This window comes from Lissotriton helveticus, chromosome 10 (genome assembly GCF_964261635.1).
Source record: "Lissotriton helveticus chromosome 10, aLisHel1.1, whole genome shotgun sequence".
Classification (NCBI taxonomy): Eukaryota; Metazoa; Chordata; class Amphibia; order Caudata; family Salamandridae; genus Lissotriton; species Lissotriton helveticus.
The window spans coordinates 805,050,061-805,074,944 of record NC_136071.1 but is presented as its reverse complement, the minus strand read 5'-3'; the positions used below and the strand labels follow the sequence as shown (position 1 = coordinate 805,074,944).

At 42.2% G+C, this 24,884-nt stretch overlaps 1 protein-coding gene across 2 annotated transcripts in view; it reads right to left on the bottom strand.

Annotated features, from left to right (window-relative positions):
• ODAD2 (outer dynein arm docking complex subunit 2) overlaps window positions 1–24,884 on the bottom strand; it is a 1,353,572-nt gene that overhangs the window by 325,297 nt on the left and 1,003,391 nt on the right. The gene's annotated exons all lie outside the window — the stretch shown is intronic.

The window sequence follows — 24,884 nt, the reverse complement described above, 5'->3', positions numbered from 1 at the left end:
AGATCGAATGTCGGAAAGGGATATTGCCAATCAGTCTTGCAGCCGCGTTTTGAACTGCTTGCAGGCGTTCAATTTGATATAGAGGGGCCCCTGCATAAAGACTGTTGGCATAATCCAAATGGGACGTTATTAGCGCCTGGGTGACTGTTCGGCGCGCATCCATAGGCAAGAATGGAAAGATTTTTTTCATCATTTTTAGCTTACCAAAGCAGGCCGCCGTGACTTTGTTAATTTGAGGGCCGCAGGAGAGCGTGTCGTCAAACTGGAATCTGTATATGGGTTATTAGATGTTTTTCTTAGTATCAGTATGAGTCTTTGTATGGTTTGGTGGGGGTATTACTTAGCACATACATGCATGAATGACTGACTCTCTCTTTGTATGTGTTTTTAAGACAGCATATGTGCAGGACTGTATGGGTGGATGAGTGTGTATATGTGTGTTAGTGAGTGAATGACTGTCTCACTAGTGTCTATCAGTAAATACATATGTTTTAATGTAGTATATGTGAATATTGATGTATATAAGTGAGTATATGTGAGAGTGAGGGATTGTAAGAGTTCCTGTTTAAATTAGTATGTGTTTCTATAAGTGATTGTTTAAGAGAGTAAGTATGTATAAGTTTCCTTAGAAGTAAAGTGGTAGTGTGTGTATAGCTGTATATACAAATAAATGGATGTTCAATAGTTTATTTGCATGTGTGAGTATGTGTGCGAGTAACTTTTGGATAACTGTCGGTGTGTAACAGGATGTATAGGTGTATCACTACATATGATGAGTGAGTATATGTATGAGTGACTATATAGAACTGTTGGTGAATGAGTAGATGTGTATATAGATGGTAGAATTACTGAATTGGTTGTTGTAACTGGTATGGGTATCTCCATTTTTTTGAAAATTTTTGTTTCTATTTTTGAATATGTGTTTCAGTGAAAGGAGGTCTGTCACTCTGTCACAAGGATGGTGTCATCAGTGATGTCATGAGTGATGTCACTGACCATGTCATGAGTGATGTAATATGTGACGTCATCAGCAGTGCATTGCACGCGCAAGTTATAGTGAGTCCAACTAACTATAACGTGGGAATTTCAATGGTTTTATGCGAGTAAAACTTCCAGCTAACTATAACTGGTGTAAAACCTATGGTTTTTTCAGTGAATTTAATAGTTTTTTTTAATGCTAATTCCTAACTATAACTGGTGTGAAACCTATGGTTTTTTCAGTGAATTTCAATGGTCTTTTAATAGCAAATCTTTATAGGTATAAAAAATAATACATTTTAAAACAAATTTTATATTGTATAATTATGTCAAATTTTATTTAATTTTTTTTATTTTTAACCTTGGGGCGCTCCCGGGGCGCGTACCGGTGAACGCACGGGTAAGCGCAATGTTACGGCGCGCCCCGGGGCGCGTACCAGGGAGCGCCCCGTTAGCGCTATTCTCGCGAACAAAAACAACATCGTGACGTTTCGCGTAGCCGCGTGATGCGTCATATGACGCACTGCGTAAGCGCACCCGGAAGCACGCAAGCGCATACGATCGCGCAACGTCCTGACGCGCTTACGCTGCGCGAACGAAAACAACATCGTGACGTTTCGCGTAGCCGCGTGATGCGTCATATGACACACTGCGTAAGCGCACCCGGAAGCACGCGAGCGCATACGATCGCGCAACGTCCTAACGCGCTTACGCTGCGCGCCCCGGGGCGCGACTACGGGCGCGCCCCGGGGCGCGTAGCGTAAGCGCGTCCGGTCATGTGATCTGAAAATAACACTTTTCATTGGTTCCTAACTTTTTTTTTTAACAAAGACTGAAATCCCCACCCATTTCCTTCACTTCTTGTTTCACTTATGTGAGTGCAAGACCTGCTTTTGGCACCTGTGTCATATTTACTTCTATTATCATGGCTGCAAGAGCATCCAGCAGCAGTGATGAGACTGAGGATTTCATTGATGAAGAGGTTCCTAAACGAATTGTGAAGGAACATTTCATTTGGAAATTTTTCAAAATTCCAGAGGGGGAGAAGAAGGTAAATGCTCCAAAGGTGGAGTGTCAAATATGCCACACCATCTTATCGAGAGGAAATCCCAGAAAAAATACAGCTTCGGAAACTGGACGATGATACGCCACGTGTCAAGGAAACATCCCCAGAACTATGCACGGGAGAGTGTCAGGGCTCTGGCACGAGAGGCTCCCAGGGATGGTGGCTCTACTTCTACCGGTGGAGCAACACCTTCTGTGCGTCGGCGTGAGCAGGAGATGATACCAAATATTCAGCCTGCTTTTAATCAGGGTATATTAAAATGCCGAAAATGTGACCATCTTCTTTGCTATGGGGAGCAAAGTGTCACACTCATGGTTCGAGCTCTCGAGAACCACCGCTGCTATCCCCAGGCCTATTTTTTATTTTTTTTTTGGCTCCTGTTGAGCTGTTTCCAGTTCCCTGTTTTTGTTTTTGATAAAAAAAAGAAGAAAAACAAAAGTTCTTTTCAGAGCTACCTCCAATTCTCATCAAAGAGCAGTGTTCTTTAAAAAATGAAAAAGAACTCCCTCCAATGTATTAAAAAATGCTACATTTGTAAAGAAGTCTGTCATTATTTTTTCTCCAGAGTACGCTCCCCGGTGCGCGTACCGGGCGCTCCCCCCGCGGAAATCGAAAAAAAAGTAAATTTTTTTTTACTCGAGGGACCCTTTTATGGCCCCCACATCAAACCTAGGGGGTCAGGGGGGGTCTACCCTGCCCCCTTTTTGATTATTTCCCCCTTTGTTTTTACCACCTCTTGTTATGTTATGTTATATGTGGATTTATAACGCGCTCCGATAGTCAAGACTGTCCTGGCGCGGGGGCGAAACTGAATCAGAGTAGAAGAGGAGTTAGCTATTCATGAATTTGAAAGAGGTGAGTTGTAAGCAGTTTTTTAAAATTGGTCAAATTGGGAGCGTGTCTGAGAGCGTCTGGTAGGGCGTTCCACATTTGAGCTCCCTTTACCGTCAGAGATTGTCCACCCAGGCGAACTCTTTTAAGTCTGGGGACGACCACTTGCTTTCTGGAGGTAGATCGCAGCAGGCGAGTCGGGAGGTAGAGAGTGAATCTTTTGGCTAGATAGGAAGGGCACGGTCCATTGAGGGCTTTATAGAGGAGGACCAAGGTTTTAAAGCGCACTCTTTGGGCCACAGGAAGCCAGTGAAGCTCCTTCAGCTGTTTGCGAATGCTGAGTCTCTTTGGGATGTTAAAAATGAGTCTCACAGTGGCATTCTGGACTACCTGTAGTTTTCTGATCAGATAGTCAGGTGCTCCTATATAAAGGGCGTTTGAGTAGTCCAGGCGAGAGAGCACCAGAGCTCTGGCTACCGTTTCCTTTGCCGTTTGTGGAAGAAGCGGAAAGAATTTGCGAAGGGTGGTCAAGGTTCCGAAACACGTCCCCGCCAGTCACGAAATCTGGTCGTGAAAACATAGGTCGGCTACGAACCAGATACCCAGGTTCTTGACTATCCCAATCTCTCCCGAAGAGCATGTTGATTCACTGGGCCAGATAGACTCCTTAAAGTTGGTGGGAAATTGGCCGTAGAGCAGAATTTCAGTTTTATCCTCATTGCATTTGAGGCATGCTCTAGCTAGCCAGGTAAATACAGAGGATAAGCATTGGCGTACTCCTGAGGTGCATAAGTTCTCTTTTTTCCAGGTGAAGAGAAGCTGGGTGTCGTCGGCGTAGGCCATAATCTTAGCACCCCAGTTCTCTGCCAGCCGGATCAGAGGAGTTAGATAAATGTTAAATAAGAGGGGACTTAAGGTCGACCCTTGGGGAACTCCAGTTTCTACCCTTCGATTAGAAGAGTGGAAGGGGGGTAGCCAAATTTGCTGGGTCCGGTCGGATAGAAAAGACCTGATCCATTCTAACGCCGAGCCAGAGATGCCAATGTCCGCCAGCCTAGATAGAAGCTGGAGGTGGGGCACCGTGTCGAACGCGGCAGAGAGGTCCAAAAGAATAAGGGCCGCTCTGCCGCCCCCGTCAAGGCATTCCCTGATGGCCTCTGCCATCTCCACCAATGCAGTTTCGGTACTGAAAGAGGAGCGGAAGCCTGATTGGGCCGGATGAAGAGCTTCGGAGGATTCCACGAATCTCTCAAGTTGCCGGAATGCAGCCTTCTCGCAAACTTTAGCAAGGGCTGGCATGAGTGATATAGGCCTGTAGTTGGAGGTGATCGATGGATCTGCGGAGGGTTTCTTTATCAGAGGAAGAAGTTTGGCTTGTTTCCACTTGGAGGGCAGAATTCCTGAAGTGAGGGATTCATTGACCAGTGCAGTGACCATAGGGGCAATTACTTCGGCTACTCCATTCAAGACCCTCGCAGGGCAAGGATCTATAGGTGACCCTGATTTCAGCGTTTTTAATATGTTCATAACATCTATATTTTCGACCTGAGTGAATTTGGTCATCTCTGCTTTAACCTTAGATGCTTGGGAAAGTGAGGGGGGAAGAGGGTGAAAATTTAAGACTGGATCAGATTGTGGGGTAAGTGGCTGGTATGGGGTATTCAGACTGTCTTGAATTTTTTGAATTTTCTCGATGAAAAAAGTGGATAGTTGCTCGCACCAGTCTATGGAGGATAGGACTGCATTCTTCTCAGCTACCGGGGCAGTAAAGCTTTTAACTATGGAGAAAATTTCTCGACTGTTGTTTTTAGCTTTTTGAATTCTGGACGCGTAGAATTCCCCTTTGGCTGTTTTAATCGCTGCGTAGTAACTTTTTTGGGCTGCACGAAGTTCTGTTTTAGCAGTAGGACAATAGTTCTTTCTCCATACACGCTCTAGCGCCTTACAACCTGTTTTTAAAATTTTTAATTGTTCGGTATACCAGGGAGAAGTGGGAGTGATCCTATGGTTGTTTTTTCCTTTGCTTATTGGTAAGGAACTAATGGCGCAGTCTATCCAGGATGAGAAGTTGTCTACAGCTTCATCCAAGTTTTGTGCTTTCATAGGGGAGGAATGGGAGAGGGCCTCCACCAGATCTGGAATATTGTGTCTTGATCCTACCGAGACTCAAGATGGCGGCCGCTCAGGACTGTTTCGAATGTTTACAGACACCCGAGAGCCAATCAGCTTTCCGTGCGCAAGTCGCGTGGCGCGCCCGGAGCGCTCCCCGGTGCGCTCCCCGGTGCGCGTACCGGGGCGCGGCTATAGATATAGACATTTTTTGGAACGTAAATTACTCAAAATCCTCTGGAGCACATATCTTGAGACATAGCAAAGGCACATCGGGCTACCAGTCCCTACAATTTTGCCAAGTTTGGTGAAAATCCATTCAGCCGTTCGAGCTAAAAGTGCGACCGACCGCCCTATGGAAATTAACATGGGGAAAACACGTTTTGGGACCCCCCTTTTATCTAGGCCCCCGCTTGACGAATCCCCCCCAAACTTTCAGGGAAGGAGCGGAGAGCCGCGAGGCAAAGTTGCTGAAAAATTCAGGCAGATTCCTCAACCGGCGCCAAAGTTATTCCCAATAGAATGTTGCGATTTCCCTATGGAAATCAATCCTAACTATAACTACCTACTGGCGACCGCCAGTAGGTAATATATATATATATATATATATATATATATATATATATATATATATATATATATATATATATATATATATATATATATATATATATATCTCCATATCCATACTAATATTATAAAGAGAGAGCCCAAACCTTCGAGCAATAGGGGGTACAGTGATCAAATTATCAATGACGCTAATAGAAAAGCTCAAGAGCGCCCAAGATCTAGTCTGTTTAATAGGGAAACCAACAAAGTAACAGATAGAAACGGAAATTCTGACAGCCCTAGATTAATCACTACGTACTCCAGACAGGAACGAAAAATCAGAACTATTGTACAGAAGCATTGGCCCATTGTCATAACAGACACTGTTTTACAAGAACGTCTATCTTCTTCCCCTACCATAACTTTTAGAAAAGGTAGGTCAATGGGCAACGATTTAGACAAGAACTCCCCAGAAACAAGAAAGGCTATTTCATGGTTTCAGCCAACCAGGGGGTTCAAACGATGCACAACATGTCGAGCGTGTAAGTTTTGGTGCAATAAAACATCGTACACGACTCCATTCGATGCATTTCCATTGGCCATCAAGGGCAGTTACAACTGCAAAACAGAATTTGCTGTATATGTCCTGACGTGTACCTGTGGCCTCAGATATGTGGGAAGCACAAGACTACAGGTGCACGTCAGGATACTACAACATTTGAGAGCTATCCTCTACCATGACACAGCTTACCCCGTGGCACGACACTTTAACAAATGTCACAACAAGGATATAAATTGCCTGTCTTATTTTGTTATTGGGGCAGTACCAGCTAGCAAAAGAGGGGGTAATCGAGACAGACAATTGAGACAGTTGGAAACTAATTTTATGCTCGAACTTGACAGCAAATGGCCACGAGGTTTAAATAACGCAGAGGATATGCATACATATTTATAAGTACGGCATATAACTGTAACTGGGAATACCATAGACCACTGTAGAAATGATGAGATGCCACCAGTCGTTGCTCATAGAACATATAAGTATTTAAGAATATCTGTAAAACATGCCAGAAACAAGTATTCTCTCTCTGAATTTTAACAAACATTGATGGTATTATATTTATGTGCAATTTTACAAATCTTTTATATATATTTTTAATAGTGTTTTTTTATCCGGCTGGTTTTAAAATTTTACACTGTTGAGATTGTATGAAATGAATTTTGCTTTTTTTAAAGATATAAACCTATCTATCATGTTTGTTAATGTACATATTTATGGAAATGCACTTTATATTTATTGTTGGCTTAATTTTGCACAAATCTCGTAGCACTTTATTCATGATGCTTGCACTAGATACATTAAGAAAGCACTAGAGCACTTTTTTGCGTATTTACACGAGTAAAATAAATTTGGGATCAACAAGTTGATCAACATAATATGATGAGTTTAGAAATATCAAGACATGACAAATATCCAACTCTACAGTCGACAAATATAGATGTGCTTACAACATCATGGATTTATCCAGCTAAAAATTGTTTTTAGATAACATTATTTAAATAGCAGTATTGAGACTGCAAGATGTTTTTCTAATAATATGACTGCACGTTTTTATTAAGTGCCATATTTGTCAACATATGTCAATGCATTTAGGCAGAAATTTTAACTCACACAGCAGGTACTTGCCATAGTCTGTTGTTACTATTCATGATCACATGACCCGAATGATCACCTGTGAAGGGGCGTGCACTGTGTTAAGCACCAAATAAAAAGTGTAAAGTAGCATACAGATAGCTGAATGTGATCAAGGGCTCCTGAAGCCCGAAACGCGTCTTGCTGGCTGTGAAAGAACGAAAATAAAACTTTACCTTGCCTGAATACGCTGTGGTCGGTCTGAGTTCCTGCTTCGCCGCACAAACGGAAGTGTTTGGAATTGCTGGTGCATATATATATATATATCCAACACATTTTTTCCCCACGGAGAGAGGCCACTACACGATAGTAGTTCAAACTTGTTTAATTGCAGCTTGCCAGCAGGGGTTTCAAACAAGCACACAGCAGAAGATTAATCATGCCAGACGCGTTTCAGAACCAAAATGTCCTTTCCTCAGTGGCAAATGTAAAGGTTACTGCAGTGGCGAAATCAGCAATTTGAATGTTCTTAGTCCTGCCTCAATAGGCGTGGCCAAACACATGGCCTTCTGGATCTTGTAGTAAATAGGCATTATTATCTCAAGTGAGTCCGTTTTTCATTATTTCCCAATGCACAAATCACAATCCAAGTGGTACTGTAAGCAAAAGTTTGAATAACCTGCCTTTGCTTTGTAGATGCAATTGTGAACATTGCGCTGAAAAGCGCCGTGTATCCTCTAAGCAAGCACCCCTTGGTGCCTGCCTGGACCCGCTGGGGCGCGGTGAGCCTCTCTCAACAGCAGCTGGGAATAGCTGCTCATTAAATCCAACACATTTTTTCCCCACGGAGAGAGGCCACTACACGATAGTAGTTCAAACTTGTTTAATTGCAGCTTGCCAGCAGGGGTTTCAAACAAGCACACAGCAGAAGATTAATCATGCCAGACGCGTTTCAGAACCAAAATGTCCTTTCCTCAGTGGCAAATGTAAAGGTTACTGCAGTGGCGAAATCGGCAATTTGAATGTTCTTAGTCCTGCCTCAATAGGCGTGGCCAAACACATGGCCTTCTGGATCTTGTAGTAAATAGGCATTATTATCTCAAGTGAGTCCGTTTTTCATTATTTCCCAATGCACAAATCACAATCCAAGTGGTACTGTAAGCAAAAGTTTGAATAACCTGCCTTTGCTTTGTAGATGCAATTGTGAACATTGCGCTGAAAAGCGCCGTGTATCCTCTAAGCAAGCACCCCTTGGTGCCTGCCTGGACCCGCTGGGGCGCGGTGAGCCTCTCTCAACAGCAGCTGGGAATAGCTGCTCATTAAATCCAACACATTTTTTCCCCACGGAGAGAGGCCACTACACGATAGTAGTTCAAACTTGTTTAATTGCAGCTTGCCAGCAGGGGTTTCAAACAAGCACACAGCAGAAGATTAATCATGCCAGACGCGTTTCAGAACCAAAATGTCCTTTCCTCAGTGGCAAATGTAAAGGTTACTGCAGTGGCAAAATCGGCAATTTGAATGTTCTTAGTCCTGCCTCAATAGGCGTGGCCAAACACATGGCCTTCTGGATCTTGTAGTAAATAGGCATTATTATCTCAAGTGAGTCCGTTTTTCATTATTTCCCAATGCACAAATCACAATCCAAGTGGTACTGTAAGCAAAAGTTTGAATAACCTGCCTTTGCTTTGTAGATGCAATTGTGAACATTGCGCTGAAAAGCGCCGTGTATCCTCTAAGCAAGCACCCCTTGGTGCCTGCCTGGACCCGCTGGGGCGCGGTGAGCCTCTCTCAACAGCAGCTGGGAATAGCTGCTCATTAAATCCAACACATTTTTTCCCCACGGAGAGAGGCCACTACACGATAGTAGTTCAAACTTGTTTAATTGCAGCTTGCCAGCAGGGGTTTCAAACAAGCACACAGCAGAAGATTAATCATGCCAGACGCGTTTCAGAACCAAAATGTCCTTTCCTCAGTGGCAAATGTAAAGGTTACTGCAGTGGCGAAATCGGCAATTTGAATGTTCTTAGTCCTGCCTCAATAGGCGTGGCCAAACACATGGCCTTCTGGATCTTGTAGTAAATAGGCATTATTATCTCAAGTGAGTCCGTTTTTCATTATTTCCCAATGCACAAATCACAATCCAAGTGGTACTGTAAGCAAAAGTTTGAATAACCTGCCTTTGCTTTGTAGATGCAATTGTGAACATTGCGCTGAAAAGCGCCGTGTATCCTCTAAGCAAGCACCCCTTGGTGCCTGCCTGGACCCGCTGGGGCGCGGTGAGCCTCTCTCAACAGCAGCTGGGAATAGCTGCTCATTAAATCCAACACATTTTTTCCCCACGGAGAGAGGCCACTACACGATAGTAGTTCAAACTTGTTTAATTGCAGCTTGCCAGCAGGGGTTTCAAACAAGCACACAGCAGAAGATTAATCATGCCAGACGCGTTTCAGAACCAAAATGTCCTTTCCTCAGTGGCAAATGTAAAGGTTACTGCAGTGGCGAAATCGGCAATTTGAATGTTCTTAGTCCTGCCTCAATAGGCGTGGCCAAACACATGGCCTTCTGGATCTTGTAGTAAATAGGCATTATTATCTCAAGTGAGTCCGTTTTTCATTATTTCCCAATGCACAAATCACAATCCAAGTGGTACTGTAAGCAAAAGTTTGAATAACCTGCCTTTGCTTTGTAGATGCAATTGTGAACATTGCGCTGAAAAGCGCTGTGTATCCTCTAAGCAAGCACCCCTTGGTGCCTGCCTGGACCCTCTGGGGCGCGGTGAGCCTCTCTCAACAGCAGCTGGGAATAGCTGCTCATTAAATCCAACACATTTTTTCCCCACGGAGAGAGGCCACTACACGATAGTAGTTCAAACTTGTTTAATTGCAGCTTGCCAGCAGGGGTTTCAAACAAGCACACAGCAGAAGATTAATCATGCCATATATATTGATACCCCTCGGTTCCTTTTCGCCAGAATTTGCAGCACTCTCTCGCCGGTTCGTAAATCACCGCGGCAGAACCACGCCGCATTTAATTCCACAACCAATTCCCCCAGCTGGGAGAAAAACGGGACGAACTCGCGTTTGTCTTCACTTATGTGCTTTTTTATTTAATCCTCACAGCATGGAGTTTCTCAAGCAGGCAGGCACAAATCTACGAGTTTCGGGATAGCATATCTCTTCTTTGTGATCAATTTGGCTCCAGGCTCTCAGTCTCAATATAGTGAGTCACGTTATTACATCATTTCCTATTTGATGTTATTTTGGCCCTCGGCCTTCTGGATGATGTAGTTTTTTGCAATTTTTTTAATACATTTTTTATCCGTCTGCATAGCTTATGTCCTTCTGCTGCAACTGCCCTTTCCAACGCTGTATTGGGTGTTGTGATTGGTGCTGTGGTTACTGAGATTACCCGTCTCATAGGTTTGGGCTCTCTCTTTATAATATTAGTATGGATGATTTGTTATAACCACATCAGGGCATGAATCGGGAATATTTAAATAGGGTCCTAGATACGTTCACAACACCCACTCCACGTATAATGTCCATCAATACTAAATACTAAGCAATACTAAACATATAACGATGCATGTGTTTTCCAACCCACCCCAAAATACATAAAATGCATTTGAAATGGTATGTACACGAAAAAATTAGTATCATACTGTACGTTTTCAAGCAGAGGTAACATTCAGATAATGCATATATGGTGCGTTGACTGAATGATTTTGCGAAAATTACATTTATGAAATGGCTCTTAATACAGAAAGGAAGGTCGAGACCATTTCATCACATATTTATAAAATACTGTACATGTGCTAGAGGCTAAGTCAAAATATTGTCTCTAGACTCTCTAAAAACAGAAGGTCTGTTCTCTAAGAATAGTTCTACTTTAAGCAGAGTACCATGTGCCATAAAAAAGGTAAATATTTTGGAAAGGGAAAAAAATAATTTCGCTTTCAGGGGAAAAAATTGTTCCAATTGTTTTCAGTAGTGCTGTTTATCAAAAACTGAAGGCCGAATTCAGAGTTCAGGGAACGCTGTGTGCTCGTTGTTTCAAAAGTTATTCTCGTTGTTAGGAGAGAACATCAAATCAGACAGTCTGGCAAAGAATTCGTCTACAACAGTAGGTGAAAGTTGGACCAGGTCCGAAAAAGTTGAAATAGTGCAAATGTGCGAAGCATTGCTATCATCGATGTCTGGATCAGCAATGTTCACGGAAGGTTGTACCTGTGTGCCGCTTTCATCTCGTACCTCACCGCCACCTAATTGTAATGGTGAAGTCTCAACGAATGCTGTCATCAGAATAGGTAGCCGCTGGGGACAACATGTTGCATGTGCCGTTACCGAACCAAGCAAAGTATCGATATCCATTGGTACTGCTGATGGTAGTGTAAGACAGATGTCCAACACGCATTCTTCTCCGCATAGCAGACATCGAAGCACAGGTAAGATGCAATCTTGCCAGATTGGTCTGAATGAAAGAAACCAGGTAGTACTCAGATCTCTTAGCCGGGCAAAGCCGAGGACTTTAGTGATCCGTTCTCGGTATCGTATAGCCACGATCGTTTCTTCTATTGTAGCCTGAGTTTTCTCTGTGGCTTGACTTGCCATATCGGAGCAGAAGGAACAAAAATAAAATTCCTGCTACGAGTCCCAAAAGAAGAGGCAGACCGCCGAATACAGAATGCACAAAATTCGGGAAGATGCCAAGAACTGTCTCAAAGGGTGCTAACAGTCCCGAAAAAATTGTCTTAAATACATGTGCGATGCCACTGGTATCTGACATGTTTAAGATTTGGCTTAACATTTCTACGAAATGCACTGGGCAATTTGTCGATAATTGGGAATGTATCTCTGCCGCTGTCCTTGCAACTTGCAGATCATACGTCTCCTTGGACGAGGTTAAAGGCACAGTTGTCTGTAAAAGAATAGACTTCATTCTGCTTAAAGTATCAATTCGAATAGAAGAGATATTCAGAGAAGGCCATATTATTGCCTCCTTGTCTGCTTTGCTATTTGGATACAATACTTGCATACAGCAAATGACCCTGGAAGTAACGCTCACGAGATAGGCTTTTCCTGGCACCATGCCACAACAGCTGTGGTCACTTATTATAACGTAGCTGCCGTTGGAAAGCTGTCTGACAAAAGGCTCTATCTGTGTTGCAGGAGTGCCGTGCAGGTGACATGAAAGGTTATTTGATGAACATTCGCAGGCTCCATGCAAGTTAATACCTTGACACAGAAGTGTACCGCTTAGTGATTTTTTACAATTGTTACCACTAAGAAATACTTATTTTTTCCCTTCACTATAACATTTATGTGTATAGGGTAAATTCCAGGTTGACTTGATGTATCCTTTACCCAACCTTTCATACAGGCCTGCTGGTATATACTTTTGGCAATACTGAAACTGAAAAGTTGTTATCGGAATTGTAATTGTACCATGTATTATCCATTCAATGACAGGTCTCTCTGACATTGTCAATGGTAATCTCTCAAGTTTTTCAATGCTCAGAATCGTATAGTCTGCTCCTTTTTGTGCCAAACTGATTTGTTTATCAGTAAGGTTAAAGATAGAAAATAATGACGTTGTGTTGATTAGACGTCATGGCACGTAGCCTGAACGCAGATTTTGTAATGTCCAGCCTAACTGTACATTAGAACGCAATTGGGACTGGCCATGTTGTAACATTAGCAAGTCCTGCTCTATTATATCAATACCAGATGATACAATGCTGTCCAGTGAATAAATTCTGGAGGACAGAGTCGTTAACCCATTGTCCACTACAGACAGTGATTTTTCCAAATTAATACGATCAATTTCTCGTATTTTTTCAGCAGTTTCAATTTGCATTACTTTCCAAGCTTCGTTGTAAGCAGCGTATATACCGGCGTATATGAAAAGTTTTTGACGCTGTTTGCGAGGTCCCAGTATGAAATCTCACAAGTCAGCACCTTCTTTAAGTAAAGTCAAGTGTTGCTTAATTTCAGGCAGTGTGAATTTCTGTAGCCATTCAAGACATAGCTTTCCTACATTGTATGTTGTAACTATCCCTGGATGTTGTCTCTGGGAACATCTTGGGTCTGGCCTGGTCTGTTTGAACCCCTGTGTTTTGTTCAGGAATCTATCTTGACAGTTATTTGTGTCTGTGGGCCAGATCAACCATTTTTTCCAATCAGGATTTGTTCTGTTTTGGTGTAAAATGTGGGATACGTCTATCTCCACATCTGTAGTGCTATTACTATCAGGTATGGGCTTTGGAATAGACGGTTTGTTTAAGTCTTTTATTTGGCTAGGCCGAGACAGGTTGTTTGTTGAATGGTGTCATTCAGGAATATTATCTGTTCTGGGATCATGCAGGCTCTGAATAATGATTCTAAACCTTGTACCTGCCAGTCTTTTGTACCCCAGATGGTTTTTGTCTCAATGTTGTTTTTCCAAAATTCAAAACCAAATGTAGACATTTTTTCATAGCATTTTTCAGAATAAATCAATTTAGTATTTGTCAACATGTTTTTCATTCCTGTCTTATTTAACATTTTGAAATAAAACGTTTCTGGATCAGTGCTGTTAAACCCTGAGAAGTATGGGAATTTCTCATAAAATGTTTTCGAGCTGCCTTTTGGCGGTGTTGGACAATGTTCCCATTGATTATAAGTAAAAATATTTCTAGGATTAGCAGATTTATGCAAATAGTGATGCCCATAATGATTAAAGCAATACATTTCTTCATAATTTGACGAACCCTGCAAATAATCAAGGTCTGTAAATTTTGCTGACATTTCTAAATCTGACATCATAATATTAAATATTTTCAAAGTCCCAATCATCAGAGAAAGTACTTGGTTTTACAAAGTCACTTAATGAAACCTTAAACTGGTGTGAATATTTCAAGAGCTCAATCGGGCCATAGATTTCGTAATCCGTTTTGTCCCATGCTACACCACCAGGTATTAGAATGGTTGTGATGTTCACTGATGACAGTTCTCTTTTTTCGATGTGAGAAGATCTGTGTGGCTTTAGGACCAAGTTGATGTTCTGGCTTGCTCTGTCCATTGTACTATATTTTCCATCAATAAATCTACCCAAACATAATATCAAGATGAGCCAAAGTAGGAGGAAAAGTACACCTAACACAATCCATAATTCAATCCATGGTGAAATCAGATATGTTTCTTTGAGTTGATGAAAGAGTTCAGTCATTTTTTCTTTGAAATTTTTTGTTACTGGCTTGTCTTCATGTTCACTTGGATCATCAGAAAAGTCATCGAAATTGATGAAGTAGCCAGATGCAGTTCTGTCAATTGTTGGAATTGCTTCCGGGTTTCCTTTAGTCCTTGAATCTTCTTTTGTCACATTAGTATAGTCAGAGGCTACATCATTGTAGACAGGTATTTCTTGACGAACTCTTGCAATTTGGGTTTCAAGAGGCACAAGTTCCATTGCTTTGTTGCATAGTCCTTTTTTATCTACTGCAGGTTTATCAAAAGTGATTAGTCTTTCAGTTTGAACCTCTTGGATTGTAGCAAGGTTTGGTCTTCTGCTACTTCTTGGGAGTCCACTGGGCCTACTACTTATTATTGGCCACATGATTGTGGTTTTACCAGGTCGATTGATACAACTCTGTTCTCCTTTTTACCAGCAAGGGGGGTAGTACTACTGATCTTGTTGCGCTGACAGCTAAGACAGGTACTGCTTTTCTGTAAGAAGGCCCAAATTCCTTCTTCACCGCGATCTTTTCTCTGACCAGATCCCCAATCTTTGGAATCCAGACAGGTCTTGCTGGGACAGGTGGTTTTTCTTCAGTGGCTGTTGGCTTTCGTTTTGTGTTACTTAGACTTCTTCTTGTTTCATTTAAGTCCTGTAAAACAGCCAAACGATCTTTGATATCAAAGGTTTTTTGTTTCACCACTGAAGTCTGACAATCTAGATCCTGGATGATCATTCTAGTACCGAACAAAAGTTCGTATGGAGTGATACCTCTTAGAGAATTTCTTGGCAGATTGTTAAGACTACGTTGGACACTTATTAGATGTTTGACCCACCCGTCACCCGAACCTAATACCCTCGCCGTTATAGATTGCTTTATGCCACTTTTTTTCTCTCCACTACCGCATTTCCCTCGGGATGGAATGGACTAGAGTACTACAAAGCAATGCCCATGCTGGCCATGGCCTCTTTGTAAGCTCGAGAGCTAAACGCAGGACCCTGGTCAGAATGTCGCATGCCAATTGCGTATTTGCCGATAAAGACTCGCAAATCTTTTATAACAGTTTTGGCATCAGCCGAGTGCTGGGGCCACATCTAAATGAATCTCGTCTTAATAATTATGGGATCGCATTTCTCCGTCTGGATTTCTGCGTATAGATAGCCTAATGCTTTCTAATAAAGGTGTCCTGGCAATTGTCTGGTCCAGTTCACTACTGCGATTTCTATTGCAGTTCTGACAATCCATTGCAAAGTTATAAATTTGAACGCTCATCCCCGGCCACCAGTATTTTGATTGTAATTCTATTAGAGATTTCAAGATCTCTTGGTGCTTCAGACCCATTCCCATGTGTGCTTCTTGAATCAAGTAAGCTCTCCGGTTCGTGTTTGGAATTACTCTATCCCCCACTCCAGGGATTTGAGCAAAAAGAACGGAGTTCGCATCAATAATGTATTTATTTCCGAGTGGATAATTTAGAGGGTATGCCGCATAGTTGCCTTTCATTGAGGCTTTTACTGCTAGTAGCGTTTCACCGTCTATTTGTTTTTTTGTACGCTTTTTTGTAGCTACGGAAGCCGGTTGAACAGCTGCCGCTGTGGCTCTGTTAGCCATGAATTCCCCACAACGTGAACGCCATCACGTTGATGACTCGGTGTATGTATCACGTGAGTCTTTTGTAGTTCTTTCTGTAAAAGAACTAATTGTTCCCAAAGTTTTTTATGCTTTATTGTGCCACCAGTCTCATCTTGGTAACCGTTTTTGATCCATGTCTGCATGTCCTTATTGTAAGACTGGACGCAATAATGCGAATCGCACACTATTAGTGTGGGGAACTCGCGATCAGCATTTTTAAGCGCCATCTTTAAAGATCTTATTTCAGCTCGCTGAGCTGTACAGTTTCTGAGTGATTCAGTTTTGGTGATTATCGGTCTGAATTTACCTAAGCGCCAGCGACCTTTAACAATGGCGCATGCTGCGTTGTAAGATTTTTTATCCACAACGTAGTGTTGTGCAAATCTGTCCGTGTAGATTACACTGTTGTACTGTTCTAGAGGAAGAATTTCGATTGGCAGAGGATATTCATGTTCGTATTCCAGATTTTCTAGTTTTTTCATTTTTGGATCAAATGCGTGTTTCACGTCTTCTGTAGCAAGAGAATTTTCCCATTGTATCCATTTTGGATCTAATGCCACAGAATTTGGAATCTGTGGTCTTGTTACTGCCTCAAGGGCTGATATTGCTGTTAAAACAGATATGCTCTTGCCTTGGGCTAGGGCTCTTTCTTTTGCTACAGCAGTTTGAACGGCTGTCAGAATTTTTTCAGTAGAACTGAATTTTATTTCAGCTTGTGTGTACAAGTGTGATTTATAAGCTATTGGTACTGTTTCTCCCTCATTAGAGGTCAGGTACGTGAATCCGCATCTTCCTGGGATGACTCGGATTCCAAGGTTGCGTTCGTTTGCGCGTGTTTGCAGTTTTGTTTAGTTAACATGTCTGTTTGTAATGATCTTAAAATTTCTGTGTGTTTCTGAGTCCAATTGATTGGTTTGAAATCAGATTTTATCAATCGTAGAGTGGTTTAACCCTCTCTGCATAATTTAGAATGTAAGTTCTTCTGAAATTCAGGAAACCTAGAATTGATTGTAAGTTCTTCAACGTTTTTGGAGCTTGGAGTACTGCAGGCTTTTGCCTTCACTTGATAACTCATATCCTAAAAACAGGACAGTTAGGTGGGCAATTCGTGACTTTTTAAAGTTGAATTTATACCCTTCAGCTGCTAACCCAAGTATTATGGTGTTCACTCTTTTCAAGTGTGTCTCCAGGTCTTCGTCTGTAAGATAGATGTCATCGACATAAGATAATGCCTCCTCATCATACATTTGTAGTAACTCTGTTACCCTTGCTGAGAATAATCCTGGGCTATTCTTGAATCCCTGTGGGAGACGACAAAATTGCCATTGGGCCCTCATTCAAGAGAAAGCGGTCAAATACCTGCTTTCTGGTGCAATATTTTGACAGAAGAAACCATTTGAAATATCTAATGTCGTTTTATATTTTTTGCTCACGATATTATTCATTAGTGCTGCACTGTGTGAGTTTTGTACTGCAAATGTTTTGCAACAAGAGTTTAGGTGTCTGTAGTCCAAAACTAGACGATATGAATCGTCTGGCTTGGAGACAGGAAACAAAGGATTGTTCATTTGTGAGGTGCATATTTCAATTACCCCTTGATATTCAAGTTGATCTAAGATCTCTCAGACTTGTTTTTTAGCTTCTTGCTTAACTGGATACTGCCTATGTGCAGTTGGCTGATTTTTTAACTGAATTTTATGGTGAGGAGAATCCTCATCCCATCCTACATGATTTTTATATAATGCAGGGGCTTGGGCCACTGCCCATTTTCTAGCAAATGTGTATTTTTTATGAATTGGAATGTGATTTGAGAAGGGAGGCATAATCATTTCTTCGCCATGTGGGCACTCCCTGACAAACTCTGGTGGCCAGTCTTTCTCAGCTAGAAGGATGTCATAGCCTTTAGATAAGTTATCCCAAAAGAGACCTCTTATTTTCCTAGTTTTGTCCCCCTCTATATGCAATGTTATTTCATATAATTTATGGGGGATGCTAACTCTGGTGTCTGCAGTTTCCACCTGAATGTATTCATTCGTGTCCACTGTCTCCAGAAGATTCATCAGGATCTTGCGAGCTATGGTCACTTCTGCTGCGCTGTTTAGCATTGTCTGGGCCCACTCTCCGTTTTCAGTTGTGTCCTCAGAATCCTCGGCATGTTTTATTTTAATATTAGCTACCTTCTTTTTTGGAAATTGTAATTTTTTACTTTGATGAGCAGGTTCCTTGTCTTTGGACTTGACGTGCTCTTCCTTGTGTTCTGACCGTCCTCTTCTTTCCGATTTCTGTGAGGAAGTCTGAAAAGATCGAGAGGGACGTGTATCAATATCTTGATATCTGTCAGGTTTTCTCAAATTGTCCCTATTGCTAAGGTTATATCTTTTTTCAGAGGGCTCCCTGTGGGGAGACTTGCCTCCTTGTTCTGGAGATCTATCTCTCCGTTGAGGAGACCTTCCTCTGGGCTGAAACTGTTTTTCTCTGTGAGTGGTTTGTTTATTACCCTCCCACCTCTTTTTTTGAGTATTGAGATTATTTTTAATAAAGGTTTTTTCAGGATTTTCAGTGAGTTGTGATTTTAGTGGTTTCCCACCCAAACTATCTCTACCTAGTTCTTCATAGGATTTTTCTATGATTCTGGCAAGTTCAGAAGGTTGTTCTGCTATATCTGTTTCTTTCAATTTCTGGCAGATCGCCACAGATGATGCTTCTCCTTTTATGTTGGCTAATAATATAGCCGAGACCTGCCTAAAGTCTTTCAGTAATTTCATACCTAGAGTTAAAGCAGGTTCTGGACCGTATTCATTTTGAATCTGTCTTAGTACGTCTGGTATAACCGCCATGGACGGAACACCATGTGTTTTTGTGTATATCGAAGCAAAGACTGTGCCCCAAGAGTCACAGTCCTCCACATGTGGTGCGATCCCCATTGGAAGACAGATAGTCAGAATTCTGTGTTTCTCATTAGGAGTAGTATCAGGAAATTCTGCCTCTATTTGAGTTATTTTTTGAGCTAACCAGAATGGAATTTGTTCCCGTTTTGTGGGTATTTTGCCAATGACTGATTGTATAGTCTGTGGTGTGATTTTATTTGTATTCCCCTGGTGAGGGGTGTGTTGTGGAATTTTTATTGCTGGTTGGACTGTTGCAGTCCGCATGACATATTGGACCAATTGTCTATGTATTTTAATTCGTTGTTTTAGCTGAACTAAAAGTTCTCTGTCTGACATTTTTTCAATGTCTGGATGTGGTGTGTAGCTGGCTAGAACCGGCCATGTGGCTCCTGGTCTACCTAGTGGACCGAGCCTGGTAATGTGATTTTGATGTTTTAGGGCGCCATTAAACCAGAGCAGGTGCTCTTGGTATGTTAGTGAAATTTCAACGTCCTCGAAAGGGGCGTATTCCTCTGGAGATTCCTCTATTTTGTGGAAATCGTGTGTTATTGGATTTGCTTCAGGAAAATGTATCCATAAATAGAATACCTCTGTCTGCCGATATTCAAGGGCCTCTACCACAAATATGACTATACCACCTCTTGATGATAGTCTGTTTCCTATAAGTTTAATAGTAATTGTTTTTCTTACATTTACCGGAATGATTATAGCATTCGGGTCTTCATTTTGGAGACTTGTGTCATCCGCTAAAAGTTGAGCTGCTATTCTAGCTGTCTCCCTTTCTTCATCACTTTCTACCATGTTTCTTGACAGAAAGTTCTTTTGTTTTGCAGAGCAAGTTTCAAGGAAACAAAGATTAGGTGCACAATATTTTGGAACACTGTATCCTTCAACGTTGACTAAACCAAAAACTAATACATAGGATTCTCATCCTACTAAATTCTGGCGGATATTAACCTTTTACCCACTCCAGACGTCTATTGGAGTTTTTACGGGAAAAAGGGGTCTGTGTGAAAAGCACGACTGAGTTACTCTAGTATCTAGCGTTAGATTATCGCCTTACCAAACGTTGGGCGCCATGTAGTGTAGTTCCTATATTACCAATAGGCTCTGCGCATTGGAATAACATAAACGATAGTTTAGACGTAGGACTGAGGTCGACTAGGTCTCTACTGAAAATGTTAGACTTAATTATGAATGCCAGCTAGCTCAGAGGTCACTAGAAACTTTCTCGAATGAACAGGAAGGTGTCAACTTTCCTGAATAGACAAGAAGGGATTATTTTCCGACAACCGCATAAACATGACAACTTTGCTCCCTCCAGAATAAGGAGTATATCTCCAGAGTCGTGTGAAAACAATAGACAGCTATTTCACTCAGTCAATCGTGCATGCTTAGTTTCACCAGGAGTGCAGAGAAATAGAGAGACGGGTGTTTTCAATAAAAGTTATTATTTATTGAGCAGTCCTCTTTCTCATGCAAGAGAAGTGAATTGCCACAATTGCAATACTTATCATAAAGTAAAGTGCGTACAGTAAAAGGAGTATTATGAAATAATACTGTAAAAGCATTTATATGGTTTCTAAGCCATAAGATACTTAAAATGGATAAAATATATACATACATAAAATCATTGACTAAACGTACTCAACTGGTGCTTCTAAGATACGCCTACCCCGGTGTACCTAACCTAAGCCTAGTACGTGGGAAGGAGTAAGTGAGCTGCAGTTTAAGTTAAGTTAGTTTTTGCCAAGAATCTGAATCAAGAATTCTCTAAGGATTTAATCAGCTCCGTACCTTGGTTATAGAATGAAGGAGGTCTTGTATCTCTTTCTCAGTACTCGATCTCCCAGCAACCCGCAAGGGTGACTGGAAACACTGGAGCTGGATTTCTCGGCAGGAGAAAAGACAGCGTCTCTCTCAGTGCGTCAATGGGAGGGTCGGCTTCCTTCGGCTCTCGTTACAGCTGGGCTTCGGGTAAGTAGATAGCCGATCTGCTCCAAACCACTGTGTGTTTGCTTAAGGCAGATGCTGGTATATTTATACCTGGAAGGTGCCGAGTTTGATGTAAGGTTGGACATAAGACGTCACTAAGAACTTACAGTTCTTTCTGGACTCCAGGAGTTCTTGTACAAATCAAAACAAAAGCAGGGGGAATTCCCGGGCTGCTTGAGGCTTGGTTTGTTTAAAGAACGCGTTGTACTTTCTAGGAGTCTATGGGAGTAGCCTTGCCGTATTTGGACTGCATTGGCTATGACTAAATATGGATATGATTCTTATGCCTTTATAAGGATATGATTTGTTATAACCACATAAGGGCATGAAGTGGGAATATTTAAATAGGGTCCTAGATACGTTCACAACAGTTGGAGAGGGTTAATCACAGCGATGACAGAGTAGCCCTCGCTGTGATTAACCCGAAGGTTCACCAGCATTTAAATGCGGTGGGCAGACCACATTCTAGATGGTGAGGATACTTTGACGCTGTTGTGACAGAGTATCCTTAGTACCAAGAATTACAGTGGGCCCTAAATCTTCAACGCTCTTGCTGGTGGACCCTCTGTCCAACTGCAAATTCCTCACCAACCTTTCCACCTCCCAATTCTATGGAATGGGATCTTTTTCCATCTACAATGTCCAAATCTAAAGATCTGCAAACTTGTCATACCAATTTGCTGATGGGCTCTGTGTAGGAGGGTGTGGGCAAGTCAATAAACAACTGACATCAGCACGCATGAGTGGCTCTTATTTGCAGACTGACAGCGCAGAGCTGCAAGATTCTACTGTTAGAAATGACCATCTTTTACATGATATTCCCCCAGATTTGTGCCTTCTCAACACTATTTTGTTGCTTAACCCATTTTTGTGGGCAATAGGACCTTGCACACCTGCTAACCAGTGGTAAAGTGCTTGGGCTCTCACTTCCAACGATGGTAGCAATGGTATAAACCCAATTGGCATGTTTAATGTACTTATAATTCCCTAGTAAATGGTACTACTTGTGTCCTGGGTCTTTAAATTAAATGCTACAAGGGGGCAGCAAACACAAGGAGATGGTGGACGGAGCACTGAAACTTTTCAGTCACTCCCCCCCAGTCACAGATCTGGGTTGAATCCTTCATCGTTCTTTAGCTCACTTCGCCACCCCAGATCATATCAAGCCATATGCAAATCAGTCTTGACCCTGTGCCTCATGGGTACAGTCCAGCCCGAACTGCCAAGCCAAGTCCTCCCTGGACTGGAAACAAGCATCCTGGGACTGGTTTCGGGGTAACACGTCTCATCAGCCAGGCTAGCTTGAATCCAGTGGCAAAGTGAGCTAGGTACCCATGTTTGGACATACCCTACCAACTTAAGGCGAACAAAGGAAACAGAAGGACATCATGGACGGCGCGCTGAAACTTTTCAGTCACTCACTCCCAGTCACAGATCTGGGTTGAATCCATTGTAGTTCTTTAGCTCACTGCGCCACCCCAGTTCAGACCCAGCCATATGCAAATCAATCTTGACCCTGTGCCTTAAGGGTACAGTCCAGCCTGAACTGCCAATCCAGGTCCTCTTTGGACCGGAAAAAATCATCCTGGGACCGGTTTCGGGGTAACACTCCTCATCAGCCAGTGGCAAAGTGAGCGATGGACCCACGTCCGGGCATATCCTGCCAAAATAGGCCAAAAAAAGAAAGCCAAGGAGAGGATGGACGGATCGCTGAAACATTTCAGTCACTCACCCCCAGTCACAGATCTGAGTTGAATCCATGTGCCACCCACTAAAAGTAGCACTGAAAAACAAGTCTCAGGCCTGCCACTGCTTTTTGAACCTGGCAAAGTAAACCTTTTTCCAGACCTAAATATTTCTTTTTAATATTTAATATGTCACACCTAGGGTAGGCCCCAAAGACACAAAGGGTGCAAGGTATTTAAAAATTAGGACATGCATACTTAGTTTTACATGGTCTGACAGTGAAAAACTTTTAGCTCTCTCATAAACTTACACTGGGTTACCTTACAACAATTAATAAGTAATGACTTCAATTTAGAAGCAGATAGAGAACTACTTCTTCCATTCATTTGAGTTATAACTTAAAATCCACTTTAATGAGAAGGTCAGATTTTAGATTACTTTTCTGAAAATGGCACTTTTACAAAGCTGCCATTTTACTTGGAGAAGTGTGGCTCAATGGTTAGAGCGGCAGACCCTGATGCAGAGGTCTAGCCCGGGACCAGGGTTCAATTCCCCGCCTCGGCGGGTCTTGGGCTAAAAAATTCCACGGACCTGATAATTCTCGCCTCAGTGCCTATTCCAATCATGGAGTCCCACTCTGCAACTCTGGGCAATAGCTTGCTTAATCTCCACAACGGCCCCAACAACGCTAAGGATGCCTGGCCTCCACCTTGGGGGTGCCCAGGAGTGGACACCTCACAGGGAAAGCCAGGATGGGTTCCACAGCGGTATTCGTACAAGCACCTTGGGACGCTTGCGGGTGAGTAGTGCGCTATACAAGTATCAATTTACAATTTACATTTACTTAACCAAATGCGCCTTTCTACCAGTGTCAAGGCTCACATAACTGTTAATGACGTTCTTGTGGTGTGATGCCTACCCCTTCCAGGCGGGGTACAAAAGTGCATGGGTAAGGGTGTTCATCTTTCAAAAAAGAGAGGGTTTCCCAGAAAACCAGAAAGGACTGGGTATCTATAGTATCAAAAAGGGTTTCCTTTCTGTGATATTAACTTTTTGTGGGGTGACCAATAGGCCTACACACTCCTGGTGACAAGTTAGTACATAGGTAATTATTTCTACATGACACTTGAATATCTTTCTCTTTCAAATTTATTCTTTATAAACATGTATATTAAAACCATTTTTTGATCCACATTATATGTGACAATTTTACAATTATATACCTTGATACAGATTTCTCATTTCCTATAACGGTTCCTTTTCAATACCAGATCAGAGTGAACAGTACATATAAATAAAATCAATAATGAAACACAATATAAAAATATATAACAATTTGTTACACAATCATAAAATCAGTGAAAAAGTCCTTTAGTCGACGCGTTTCGGTGCCTTTGTTCAAAATCTTATAACACCTTCTTCAGGACAGAGCTTTGGTTAAAAACAATGTTTCTTCAATTTAGGTTATCTTGCCATCAATCTGTACTTGGGGTACTGGACCTTTCGTGTTTCTATGCTTATTGGTCCCCTTCGTGGGTATTATGTGTATATATATATACCACAGTATTTGAACAGAGAGACTAACGTTATCAGTGTCAGTTCTCTTGACTGCGACTCTCAATCTGCGCAGCACACCAACTTCAGCTCAGGGTGGGCAAACGGAAGTCAGTAGAATCAAGGTACCCGCCCTCCGCTTAAACAGTACTATCGGCCGCGGCGGAACACGACGGGAAAACCACTACAGGCAAGCGGAAGATTAAAGGGTCAATCTTGTGATGTGTGTTAAATAGGCGTAGAGCCTCCAAAAGCTAGACCGCCAACTTCAGCTCAGGGTGGGCAAGCGGAAGTGAGAATCATGGTCCCCGCCCTCTGCTTAAACGGCACTATCAGCTGCGGTGGAATAGGGCAGGAAAACCACTACAGGCAAGCAGAAGATTAAAGGTTTTGGTCAGGAGCAGCACAATGGCCCACCCTGACCTGTACTTTAGGTTTTGGTCAGGAGCAGCACAATGGCCCACCATGACCTGTACTTTGGGTATACATTTTTATTTCACTATTCACGTGCACTTCACCATTGTTTTTATGTCCTGGTCCTGAAGAAGCGGCAACGACCTTAGTGGCGACAGAGGCGTGAAACATGTTGACCGTTTTTTTTATACCTAGGCACAATGTGCCATTCTGGGCGATACTCTAAATTAGAGTTTTTTAATCTGCTAAGAGGGATGTATCATCATTATAACCTTTAGGAGGTTACCCCTTGCCAGTTTTTCATTCACTATGCACGCATCTACTGATACCCCT